The following is a 12,916-nucleotide window of genomic DNA, read 5'->3' as shown; positions in this document are numbered from 1 at the left end:
GGAGCTGGAGCTGGAGCCTCGCCGGGCTCTGCAGAGCCAAAGCAGGGACAGCCGTGGGGCTGGGGGGTGTGTGTGCACATAGGTGCATATGCAACACGTGCTGCATCCAGAGGTTTAAAGCCATTCCCCCTTTTCCCACCCCTGCATCCAAAGGTACCCATTTCCCTGTACACTGGAAAATCCTTGGGATGCTGCCAGCAAGTCATGGGCACACTTCTGTTAGACATGGGATTGTATTTCCTCGTGTTTGTCAGCGTGCTGATCCCATCTTCCCCCAGGCACTGGAAGAATTATTATAGTTTAAAGCTAAGAAATGGTCCCTCATGCAGGGAGCCATGCAGAGGTGAGCCAGTGCTGGCTAATTCTCACAGTGTGCATGTGCACACACCCCCGACAAGCAATACTGCCTTATCCTGGACATCATTCCTGCTTATTTTAGTCACAGAGCAAGAATCAGATACTCAGAGAAATGTGGGAGATGGAGCAGGAGACCCAAGGGCAGAGGAGGGAGGATGCTGGCTCGATGATCTGATGCTGCTAGTGCGTGGTGAGCCACTGCAGCTTCCCCCCCTAACAGGGTTGGAAGGGGAATGGAATTGGAAGGAACGGGAGGTGCAGCCACTGTTAAAAGTTATCCTTTGTGCATCAAATCAGTATTCCATGGGCTGCTCGAGATTCAATACATCAAGGGCTGAAGGATCGTACAACCCTATTAGCTACAAACTTTAATTTCCCTTCGGGGCTGGTGTGTTACAATGCAACTACAGCAGCAATTACAACTTCTCCTTCACTGACAACTTGTTTAGATCAATAATGTCCTCAGCATCTTGAATCAAGATGGGCTCCATCAGCCGAACGAGGGAAACAGCCAGACCCCAGATTCCCCTTCATGGAGCCTGTTGTGAGGCCGGTTCCCATCCTGCCTTACCCAGCTGCTGGCCTTGCCCCCAACCCACAGGATCTTGCCAAGTTTGACCATCTCCTCCTCATCCCAAGCGAGCCGGAGCTCCCCGGACTTCCTGCTTTCCCTGCATCAGGTCCATCCTTCCAGTGCTGAGATATTCCTACTGCCCTCCGGAGCTGGGGATGGGAACCAGGGCTCTGCACTGCATCTACCTGGGGAGTGTCTTCCTCCTCAGGCTCACAGGCCCATTGCTGGGTGCTGAGCCCCATCCTGTGCCCTGGGGCTCGGGGGAACCATGTCTGTGAGCTGGGTCACTGGATGCCGATGGCCATCAGGGCAGCACTGCGTTTCCCTGTGTTCAGAATATTGCCTGAGCTGGTATTTTCCCTGCCGTGGCACAGAGCCAGGGAGCACGGAGGAGGAGCAATAAATCTGCCCGCTGAACTAGAGCTGACTTGGGAATTGGAAAGGGGAAAAATCCGAGAGGAGTGAGCGTGGTCTCCATCCCGAGACAGATGGCCTGGAGGAGCCATAAAAGCAGCAGTGCCAAGCTGGTGGGTGAATGGGACACGGGAATTGTGGTCCCACAACGAGAGGAACACAGCAGCTCCAGCTCTCACCTGCGAATGCCTGGCGCAAGGTTGGACGCCTCTCTCCTGGCATGAGGACAATGATTTAAGGCTCAGGACTTTGTAATGCAGCGGATGGAGCAGAGCTGTTGGTGTTTGCTGGCACGCTCGTGGGGCCCGTGTGCCAGGGCGAGAGGCACATCAAGAGAACAGCAAGCTTGCACATCAAGTTCATAAACAGCAGAGAGCAGAGCATTCTGCAGAACGTTAGAGGCCAGGGAGGTGGCCTTGGAAGATGGAATGTGTGATGTGTTGGATCCGAGTCCATCGCCTCGGAACAGGCTATTCCTTCCAGCAGATACGCTAAAAGGGCAGGTAGGGAGACCTCATCAAAACCCAGTCAGAAGTCAAACATCTCATGCACAAACACGCTGCGGACCTCTCTTCACTACAGCAAACAGCCTTGTCTGGGAAGGGATGGAATGTAATCCTTAAAAAGTTAGCTGAGCTGAAAGTCCCAGGCCTGCAGAGGGGCAGAGGCAAACGTGCCCCCACATCCATGGACACACATGGACAAGCATGATCAATAATCAATAACAGAGCTACAGAGCCAGCTTTTTCACAGGGAAACTGATGTCAGAGCTCTCCATGTGTTACTAGGGGGTGATAACACTGCCACTTGCTCGTGTTTAACACGTATTTCAGCTGGCCCAGGAAGGGCTCCTTTGAAAATGGGTGTTGCTGCAGGAGGAGGCTGAGGCACACACTGCACAGCACCGGGAGCGCGCTGAGCATCCTGCTGCTCAGCTGGGGCACGGTTTGCTGGTCAGGGAGCAGAGAAGCCAGCAGGAATCCAGTGCAGCAGCAATCTCACAGCCACAGGGAGCAGAGCTCAGAGCATCCCCGAGGGGTGTGAGCCTCGGTCTGCAGCTCCCACGTCTCCACCATCACTGGGTGAAGAGCTCCCGTACAAGCAACGGCTCAGGGTGAGACCTTGGGAATGGGGCTTTGGTTTGCAGCTCCTGAATCCAACACTGCACACAAGCCTGGCTCTGCTCTGGTGAAGTGTGGAGCTGCTTTGTGGTCACACTGTTGGCAAGTCATTTCTAGGGCTCTTGTTCAGCAAGGTACTTAAGCACATGATTAATTTGGTAGTCAATAGAAGTTCTCACAGGTTGAAACTTGAGGGATACGTGAGACCTTGCAGAATCAAAGCTGCGGTAGTGATTTACTAACAGCGCTTTCTGGCCTTCTTGATGTGGGATGTAAAGGACTGGATGTGGTTTCCATAAAAGCGGAGTTTAAAAGGTTCCTGTTATCGACTTGCTGGTTTCTGGCGAAGTTCTTGCTCACAGTCATATTCCCTGAGGGTTTCCTTTGTAAGCAGTGGCTGCACGAGGCGCAGGGCTGAGAGGAGCGTGGCTGTGGGAGCTGTTGAGTGTCTGCAAGGAAACTCCAGGCAATTGCAGCTTCTCAAGTGACGGTCCCTTCTCTCCAAGTGTCAAGAGTGCTTTGCTGGATGTAAAGTGTTTGTCAGAGAGTAGCTGGTGCTTTCCTTGCTACAGGAATTGTTTGCCAGCAGGTTCAGAAACAGCGATGGAGAAGCCAAGTAAGTGTCAAAGTGTAACCTGTGGGGAATCTGAACTTTTCCAACACAGCCCTCGAGCCCTGGAGCTGCTCTGGATCATGCTGGTGGCAGCTGGGTGGATGAGCACACCGAGCCTTGGGGTGGAACACCCAGCCGAAGCCAGAGTTCATTCCCTGCTTTGGAGATGTACTTGGGAAGGGACAAGCACATCGCTCTGATATATAGTGTGGGACCTGGCAAGGGTGGTGTGAGGTTCCCTTGAGTCAGGGTGACAAAGAAAGATGAATGTGGGTTGCCTGGAGCCATAGAGAGAAAGCCCCCCCAAGCACTGGACCTTGGCCAGGTATCTGCTTGTGATGGAAGTCCAAGGCTGGCTTCCAACATCTTTTATGTTTCCAGACGGCTTGGCATGTGTTAGCAGGGCCATTGCCTGGACACCGAGAGCTCATCAGCCTGACCTGTCAAGACAGTGCTTGGGCTGAAAAATGCTCTCATGCCTGCACTCCAGCGCTCCGATACTGCTGACCTGGTACACGCTGATCCAGTTCCCATCCCTGCATCAGCACGGCGTGCATGCATCACCCCACACATCCTCTTCATCGCAACCCCTGCTGTCACGGGCGTGATTTGCAGCTGCTGGGCTTGAAGAACCAACCTGAGGGCATCTCCTTGGCTGCAGGTCTCATATGGAGAGTTAAGGACCCTGGTGCCACCGTTCTGGGTGCGTTAGGGGCATGCAGCCACCAGGCAGGTGCCTGTCACCAGCCCTGAAATGCTGAAGCGATCAACTCGGTAAAAGCTGAAGGAATAAAGTTTTACTGCAGAGAATGACTCAGTTTTATACGGTCTATAAAAGCTCGTTAGGCGTTTGTGAGTGGTCTGCTAATCCTGCCTCCGCCTGGACCTCTAAATCCAATCAAAGCCTGTGGCTTCCAACTGGGTCACTGCGGCTCCATTATTAAAGTCCTCAGGTGCCATTTCTCATGAATAAGCAATTGATTTGTGGCTAAAACAAATCAATGTATTAAACACCCTTTATAGCTTCAAAAGTTCCAACTGTTATGCAAATAGACCTGTTAAATGAAGAATATTCCTAGGTAAAATAATTATGCAGAACAGTTTCCCCTCTGCATAAGGTGCCAAAAATTATCTCAGTGATGCCAATTATGTGCTTGTTAGCACTGACATTATCATAGTCATTACACAGAGCTGGTGGAGTTTATGTAAGATCTACACTGTGTTCTATTGTCATTTTTTCCCTCTATTTACAACTCTGTATAATAAATGTCATTTTTCAAATGTTAAGGTATTTGGTGTTTAATCTATCATTAAGGCTTTGAGTATGTCTCGCCCCTAATAGGAGGACTGGCTTTAACGCCCTGTGGTAGTAAAACAAGAAAAAAGGAGGGAAAAAGAGAGGAAAAAATGTGATCCCCTCAGTAGGGAAGGTGTGAGGAGAGTGGTTCTGGTGCTGCAGTACAGGAGAACAGGGAGGGTTTGGTGCTGGGGCTGTCTGTCAGCGTTCGGGGTCTGCGCCAATGATGTTGGGGGTGCCCTGAACCATCCTCCCCTCCATCAGCTTTCCTGGCTCATGGTTCCAGAGCATGCTGCTGCTGCTGCTGCTGCTGCCCTTGAGAGCCCTCTGGAATCAGTCACTGTGAGCAGGGGAAAGTGGAAATCCCTGGGGAGAGAGGGCCAGATCCGGAGGTATCCGGATACAGGGCGGCAGCCCCGGACCATGTGCACTGGACCAGCATCACTCTGGTGCTGTCGGCACCATCTCCCTTCCATGTGCCTGCAGGGTGATGGAGCCGCCTCCATCCTTTATGGGAGAATCTGGGGCTCCTTCAGCCCCACTCACACAGGGAGCCCCGCAGGGGTTTGCTGCCCATGGAACACGCTGACAAAACAAGTCACAGCATGATGAATTCAGCTCTTGGCGTGGCCATCTGGAAGCTTCCGAGTGTATTTATGTGTGCCCTTACACACAGAAGAAATGCCTCCAATAACAAAGTTATTAATCTGGAATAACTCTCTTTGGGCCACTCTTCGTTGTCATTTCCTTGTCAGGATCTTTCTTACCCGTAATTCCCCCCTGCTGAGAGCTGTCGTTGTTTAATCTCTCTATAATTATCCAAGTATCGCATTTAGAAAGCTTCATCATGGCATCCTGTACAATGCAAGACTGTGTATGCTTTGCTGTGGGATGCTCGGGATGGAAACCTCCCGATGGTGAGGTGAGGGGACCCTGCCAGTCCCTCGGTGGGGAGCAGGGGGACATGCTGGCCCTGGCACTGTGCAGTGTGGAGCAGAGGAGGATTCCTTTGCCAAACCTTCAACAAGTTGTTTGAGTTTCCTTGGACCCGCTCGTCCCTCCTGATGTAAGAGGGAATGTGATGTTTTCCCCTTGGAAACAGCCCAGGAGCCACTCTCTGAGGTCTGCAGGTTCCTAAACAACAAAGCTAAGGGCAGGGTAAATTCTCATCAGCGTAACCAGCACGTCATTGCTGCTCATCGTCACTCCCGTGTTGACGAATACATCAGCCTGGCAGTGAGGTGCTGAAGCCATAACCCAAGCCAAGCTGCCATGGGCCAATTCCATCCTGGAATGCCCCTGGGATGCCCATGGTTTGTGTTGGAAGGGACTGTAAACCTCATCCGGTTCCAACCCCTGCCATGGGCAGGGACACCTTCCACTGGAGCAGGGTGCTCCAAGCCCCATCCAACCTGGCCTTGAACACTGCCAGGGATGGGGCAACCTGTGCCAGGGCCATTTCCCCTTGTCCTGTCCCTACAGGCCCTTGCAAAATGGGGAATGGAATTTTCCACAAAGGAAATGCTGCTACTTGGCCACTAAGGTGTGTCGCTGGGTTTTAAAGGGAAATAAATAAGCCCATCTACTTGATTCTGCACGGGCTTTTGAAAGGTGCTAAAAACCATCTCTTAATTATTCTGAAATTACTGATAACCGCCTCCACAACAGGTTATGAACCAGCCTCTAATTATGCATTATAGCCACAGGATTTCCATGAATCATTAATTAATGATCCTTGGCTATCCAGCATGAAAAATTGATGTCTGGAGGAAACAAACAGAAAAGGGAAAAACTGAACACGGTCCTGAAGAGGCAGGAGAGAGTCCAAATGGTCAAAGAAGAGGCAGGGGTGGAGGGCTGGGAGGAAGAGCAGGAGGGCAGCGGAGCAGCCAGGGAGGGTAGGAAAACACATGGGAAAGAGAGCGATGCCTGGGACACATGGTGCCAGCAGAGCCAGCGTTCCCCAGCAGCACTGCTAACCCCACAGCAACCAAATACCTGTCACTAAAACAACCCACCCTAATTGCACTGTAATGACTTTGACCCAAGGCGTTAAGCAGATTGTTATCAAAGTGAAATAAACAGGAACATCAAAGCAGTTTAGCTGCGGAAAAGCTTTTACATGGGACCAGAAAACCCTGCCTGGAGGGGCCTCGCAGTTTGCTCTGGTGTTGCCACCCGTGGGAAGCGGTCTTGTGGCATTAAAGCCATTGCCCTTGTCCTGTCCCTAAAGGCCCCTGTAAAAGCTGCTACATTCCAGCCACGGGATCCGCTGACTGGAAATGGCCTGTGTGGCTTTGAGGACATGGCACCCCGGCCACCTCCTTCACTCGCAGGGAGCATCTTACTCCTGGAATCGCCGTGGCTGCAGGTATTTGTTGATAAAAGCAGTGGGGAGAAGGAATTGCTCCAGCCCCACAGCCCATCAGCTTTCCCCTGGAGTCTGCACAGGGCTCTTGTTTTTATTCCCTTTCCTTTGGTCTCAGGGAGGGATAACGTGTACCTTCAGAAGTGTCCCCTTATAAAGTAGGGAGTGCTCAGAAATCTGAAAACCTGTGAAGTCTAAAAGCCTGGAGATTATTCTGCCATTAAAGCTTTGATACAAAGGAAAGGCTGATGGAAATGTCAAAATATTTGATATTTTACAGCAAAAAAAAAGCCAGTTCTGCTAATGGAAACTCCGCTTCCTTGTGCCTCGGCGCCACTTGTTTGATCATTGAAGGGCAAGAAAATAAATGTTTCCTTGTAGCTGTGGATTTCAGATTCCAATGTAAAATCCAAGCAAATACACCCTGACCTGGAGGGGTGTGTGTGTGTGTGTGTGTGTGTGTGTGTGTGTGTGTGTGTTAACCCCGTGTTGGCCGTGCTGAGGGACAGGCTGGGGGAGCACAGCCCCTTCCAGCCCCTCGTACCCCTCAGGATCCCGCTGCCTTCCCATGAAGCAGTATTCCATTAAATAAACAAACCGGAGTGATTCCAGCAGATTTACGGACGCTTCCTCCGCTCTCCCCCGCCGCAGATTGATGGCTCTGCATTAACCTCATGAGCACCCATAAAATTTACTAAGATAACGCTGGCAGGAGGGAGAAGGGATTTTTATGGATAAGTAATAATTGCAAAATGCAGAAGTACTCCGGGAATCCGGTTGTTCGTGGTGGGAGCCTGGGCAACAGATGCCCCATAAGCTTCATCCCTGCTTTATGGAACACTTGCCCCCTCGCCTCCTTAGAGCAGTTAGAATCACAGAATCGTTTGGGTTGGAAAAGACCTTTAAGATCACCGAGCCCGGTTGTTTCCTCCTTTCTTCTTGCCCTCTAAAAGGACTCTGCACCTGCAGAATATGAAGTGGTTTCGACAGTTCCCAACAGCACACCCGCTCCTGCCGCTGCAGGGGCACCGGGAGGGAAGGTGCATGCAGGGAGAGGGCTGGGTGCCCTCTCACAGCCAGCAGTGGCTCTGGTGGGTGCTGCTGGTGCATCTCCCCCATCCTGGCGCATTCCCAGGCATGTCACAGGGTTCTGGGGACCCCCTTCTTGCTTCAGCCACACAAGACCCACACTGGCAGTCAGTGGTTGTCAGTTAGGGGACAGGACATTTACAGCCCCCCCCAAGCACGGTGAGTCCAGCAGATCCCAAATCCCGCTTTGCTGTGACTTCCTATGATTTGAAACTCAAACAAGGCAGCATGAATAATGTAATGCTCTCCTTCTTCTCTTCTTGCCTTCAAATCCTCAGAGGATGAGTGAAGCTTCTTGTCTGCCTCATTAGTGGCTGTTCAGCCATTTGATTTCGGTAACAATGAGCGTGCTCACCAGAATTTTCATACCTATTTGCGTCATGAAGTCAACATGGAGTTTTTTGAATTCACATAAAAATTTAATGGTGTGATCTGCATATGTCTCTATTGCAGTGGGCTTCGCTCCCCTCTCCCCGCTGTGAAAGGAGAAGGGCCGGCAGAGAGCTGCCACACAGAGCATGGCCACCAAGGAGCCCAGCTCGAGGGCAGTGGGTGCTGCAAGGACAGGACTGGTCGCAGTGGGATGGGGATGCAGGGACCAGGGAAGCAGGAGTTTCCATCCATGCTTGGCAGGGGGTTTGGCCATGGTTATGGTGGGTTTGGCTGCCAGATCCCAAATGAACATCTTGGGGGTGTTCACCCCAGTTGAGATTTCCCACTCAGGGTGTCTGTTTGGGGAAGTGACTTCAGTTCCTGCTTGTGTAAGGGGGTGAGACAACCCCGCAGATAAAGGAGCAGGTCTATAACAGTTTGCAATAGGTGTAATATAACTGTAATGACGGGCAAGGCTGGATCCGCCGCCAGTGCTGCAGGTACCCCAGGTGCTGGCGGGTGCCCTGGGGGCTGTGGTGCAGCACCCACCCGTGCTCACCCCATCTGTAGTGCTGAGGTTCAGAGGTGGCTGCTCTTCCTTCCTCCCTGTTCCTCCCCTGGTGTTAAGGGACAAGAAGGCGAGGACTGAATGGGAAGCTCTAAATCTGGGCAGAATTGATTGAAGACTGGACAAGTAATGATAGATGATGTGATGAAAAAAGGAAGAATAAAGGTTCCAGTCGTGACTCATTACAAGGTTTTGTCAGAAGAGATCCTTTATCTCTTGGGAATACATTGTAAAAACGATCAAAGCTATACCGGTGCGCAATATTGAACCTTGAAACCCGCAGGAGTTTGCTTCTTCAGCCCAGGCATGTTGAAACACTTCACACTGATCACAGTGAGTCATTCCCTCGGGTGAAGTCACAACACACATACAACAGTGTAAGAGAGAAACGCTCACGCTGCGGTAACGCAAGCCAAGGGCTCGGTGGCGCAGAGGGGCTGCTCGAGGCGCTTTGAGATGGGATGGTCATTGAAACGCAGCCTTTGCAGTCACTTGTATCTGACTTCTTTTCTGCAACCATTAGGATCTTTTCCCTTTTCCTTTCCTTTTTCCTGCCGTTGGATGCTGTGCTTGTGTAGCAAACCCCGGTGTAGCAAAGCCCTGGGTAGCAAACCCTGGCATAGCAGAGCCCAGTGCTGCAGTCCCTCCTCCCACCCAAGGCGCAGCTGAGCTGTCAGTGTGATACCAGGAAGCACGAACAGAGCCTTTCCCTCAGCCAGCCCAGCCACAGGTAGTATTCCGTGGCCATATTCCATCTGTAAACGGGATAACTTAGAAACCCATAGAAATAAAGATTTAATTTTAGAGAAGAAAGATGCATTTTGGTCTGGCACAATTGTATTATTGGTACCATTATATTTCCACTGCAAAATGATTCTGACATTCTACCAGCGCCTGAGTTTGTCATCTCAGGTCACTGGGGATCATTCCTGTTTTCTGTATGTTTTACCAACTCATATTTTCCATTTATGACATATAAAGCTTTGGATATCACTAGAGAAAATACTGTAGTAAAACCCTAATAAATTACTACAGGCATAAGCAAACTCCAGTAATTTATGGAGGGGTTTGACTTTAATGTTTTGTCTTAGATTTGGTCCTAATTATAAATCATTTGTAAGGACAGTTTAAAATATAATCAAATCTTACATGGCATTCTTATTATCTACTTAATATCTCAGATCAAAAGATTTACTGTATTGCATTCTGGGAATTAAGCAAAGTAGGAAACTAAGAAAGAAACACAGTAAAATTATAGTTTTGTCATAAAACTTTGATTGATCAATGATTATTGTAAAACTATGGTAACTATGCAGATGCCAGCATAAATCTGCAGCTGAGCAGGATTTATTGTAGAAAATACTATATTTTCCACAATTTTGACTATAGTGTTAATATGGGTCAGGCAGATTTACTGTGGGTTTAGCTTAATTAACTGTATTTGACTGTATATACCCTTATAATGCATGTATCCCAAGGTGCATCTGCTGCAGATCTAGGTTTTCCCTTCAACTGTAGTTTAAGATATATTTAAGCCTTGCCATAACTCTGCAGCTCGGTGGTGCTGCAGCATCCTGGGGTGCATCGCTGTGGTCAGGAGGTCTGATAGAGCAGCTCCTCAGTTTGCATCCGGCCGAGACGCGGATGTGCTGCCTGCAATGGGAATGTTCTCCTTGGAGTTTGCTCTAAGTGTCCCTGCTCCTAAGGCACCCGCACCTGCAGCCACCCCTTTGAGCACCACAGGCAAGCGCTGTTCCATGGGGATGCTAGAACAGCACCCATGGGTGGGCATCCTGCCTCTTGCACCCAGAGCATCCTCACCCTGGAGAGGTGGGTCCCGCTATGGGATAACGGGTGCCTCCTGCAGCCCGTTTGTGTGACTGTGACTGTCTCACACAGCTCCAGTGGAAGGTGAAAGCTGGCAATGGGCAGTGAGCTTCCAAGAGCACATTCCTGAGATTAATTATCTTGTTAATTAATTTTCATGGGAGAGCCTGTGCCCCAAACAGATCCATTAACAGCTCACATGGGGGGGGGGATGCCTGTGCCCATCCGTGGTGTGGGGCAAAGGAGGGGAAACAGCTCAAACACAAACTGTGGCAGCGGGTGCTGGGTGTGCAAGGGCTATGGAGGACCCCAAGTGAGGGCGTTGATGAGCGTTTCCATTCGCAATGTAGAACCCCCCGTGCATCCCGTTGGGTGCCACCCCAAACACCTCTCCCGGTGCCGGCGCCTGTTTTGCCTAACCATGAAATTACCAAACTGCCCTTAAACACACTCCTGCAAATGAGGACACCGGAAAAAATGCAGTAATTGTGACAGTAACTCACTAGGCCAAGCCTGACATGTCTCTAATTGCCTGCTAAAATTGTCTCTGTCTCCTAAAGTGCAAATTATCACCCGAAATGACAAGAATAATGAATGAGTAACTCTGATGTAATGCAACAATTAGCCCTTAAAGACACTGTCTAATATGCTAATTCTGAACACCCACTCCTTGTTATTAAGTGGCTGATAATTATTTAATTATCTATCTGCCAGGATGATTTACTTGGTTTATTTAGCTGCAGATGCGGGGCAATAGCGCTCGGGGTTGGGGTCAGGGGGAGGCAGCGCAGCCGCCGGCCGCAGCTCCTGTCTCCTCCCGTCACCAGTGCCAGGGAAGCGCCAGCGCCCGGGCCGGCTGTACCTGCGCACGGGTCCCTGCTGCTCGCAGGGCACAGGTGTCAGGCGGGATCTGCAGTGAGAAGTTGTTGCTTCTGCTCCTGGTCGGGGCTGTCAGAGCCGTCCTGCTCAGCGGCGGTGATGGGTGAACCCCCGCGGCTGCTGCGGCTCCGCTCGCCCCCTGCGCTGGTTCTGCGGTGGTGTTTGTGAGGGTCAGAAAGCATCGTTGTGCTGGAAGCGTCTGCCAGCCCTAAACACCGCTTCACAGCGAGGCGAGGGAAGGCAACGAGAGCACCAGGCACCGTCCTGCATCACCCCCATCTCCCAGGAAACAATCCATCAGGGCGAGCGGGAGGATGCTGGCTGCATACGGCCCCCTCGGACCAGCCAGAGAGCACAGAATCTACTGACCTGGTCCAAACAGCGTGACTCGGAGCTCAGGAGTGACCACGGTGACATGACAGCGGCAGAGCTTGGGCTGAGTGACAGCCTGGGATGAGAAAAGACAGTCAGTGCAAGCTGTGCCTGTGGGAGGGATGCTGCGGCCTTAGCTAGTTGAAAGCAAGGAGAGGGAAGCCAAAGACTTCCCATCAGAGACCCAATTCTGGGTTTATTCAACAAACTCTTCAGAAAAAAAATCTGATTAAGTGCAGCCTTTGTGTAAAGAAAACTTTCTATGGGTGTAAATCCTTCCTTGCCCTAAACACCATCCAGAGGGACTGCGCCGCCTGTGAATTAACACTGCCTGCAGCAGTCAGAGGCGTTTTGAATTAGCAGATAGCCCGAATCCTGCCCAGATCTATGTTCCTCTTCCCTATGACTAATGCCAGAGATGCCACAGCTTTGTTTATTGTATCTTGTCCTGGGTAATTAAAGCCCAGCATTTATCCTCAAGGCAGGCTCAGCCTCATGGTGCCTGTGGAACCTGCCTGCCCTGAGCTGTGCATTGCACTCCTGGCTCTGGTGTCCCAGTGGCACAAGGCAAGGTACCATGCCCTAGGTTTTGGTCCTGAGCTGCTGCATCCTTGTGTGGATGGGACCCTTGATGGCTGTGAATGGGACACGTGGTGACTGTGGATGGATGTGTGGATGGGGCACCTGGCTGAGGTCTCCACATCCTTCACTTGCCTTCATTACCCTGTGATGCTGTTAACACCCCCTGTGCCCAGCCCCAGCTCTGCCCAGCTGGCAATCAGCATCACCTTATCCATACTGGTTAATTACCTTGCTGTAATGAAGAACTCTGGCTCTCTGGCTGCTGTGGTGAATTTAGTTGACTTTGGAGATTTTGTAATGCAGCAGTAACTCCGCACTCGCTCTTCCCTGCGAGCAGGGAGCTGTTCATTATCTGGATTCTGTCTAGAAAGGACTTTTTATCATCAAATTCCCAGGACAGGAGTGGAATTTAATCTTCCGGCTGCAGCTGAGCCAAGGAGCAAAGCCGCTTCAAGGTCATTGGGCCTGGGGGGTCCTGGGCAC

The 12,916-nt window shown here is 51.0% G+C and overlaps 1 protein-coding gene and 1 long non-coding RNA gene across 2 annotated transcripts in view; both read left to right on the top strand.

Annotated features, from left to right (window-relative positions):
• LOC133276053 (uncharacterized) overlaps positions 1-4,366 on the top strand; it is a 38,027-nt gene extending 33,661 nt beyond the window's left edge. Inside the window, exon 2 of the long non-coding RNA XR_009745762.1 lies at positions 3,039-4,366. This is a non-coding gene — a long non-coding RNA (uncharacterized LOC133276053). The remainder of the gene's footprint in view (positions 1-3,038) is intronic.
• HPS4 (HPS4 biogenesis of lysosomal organelles complex 3 subunit 2) overlaps positions 1-12,916 on the top strand; it is a 233,425-nt gene that overhangs the window by 125,451 nt on the left and 95,058 nt on the right. The window lies entirely within an intron of this gene.

The sequence above is a fragment of the Pezoporus flaviventris genome, unplaced genomic scaffold (assembly GCF_033815535.1).
Source record: "Pezoporus flaviventris isolate CSIRO_AGI_PZ_B2104156 unplaced genomic scaffold, CSIRO_AGI_Pfla_v1 ptg000041l, whole genome shotgun sequence".
Classification (NCBI taxonomy): Eukaryota; Metazoa; Chordata; class Aves; order Psittaciformes; family Psittacidae; genus Pezoporus; species Pezoporus flaviventris.
The sequence above is the reverse complement of the archived record's forward strand: the minus strand, read 5'-3'. Positions and strand labels throughout refer to the sequence as shown.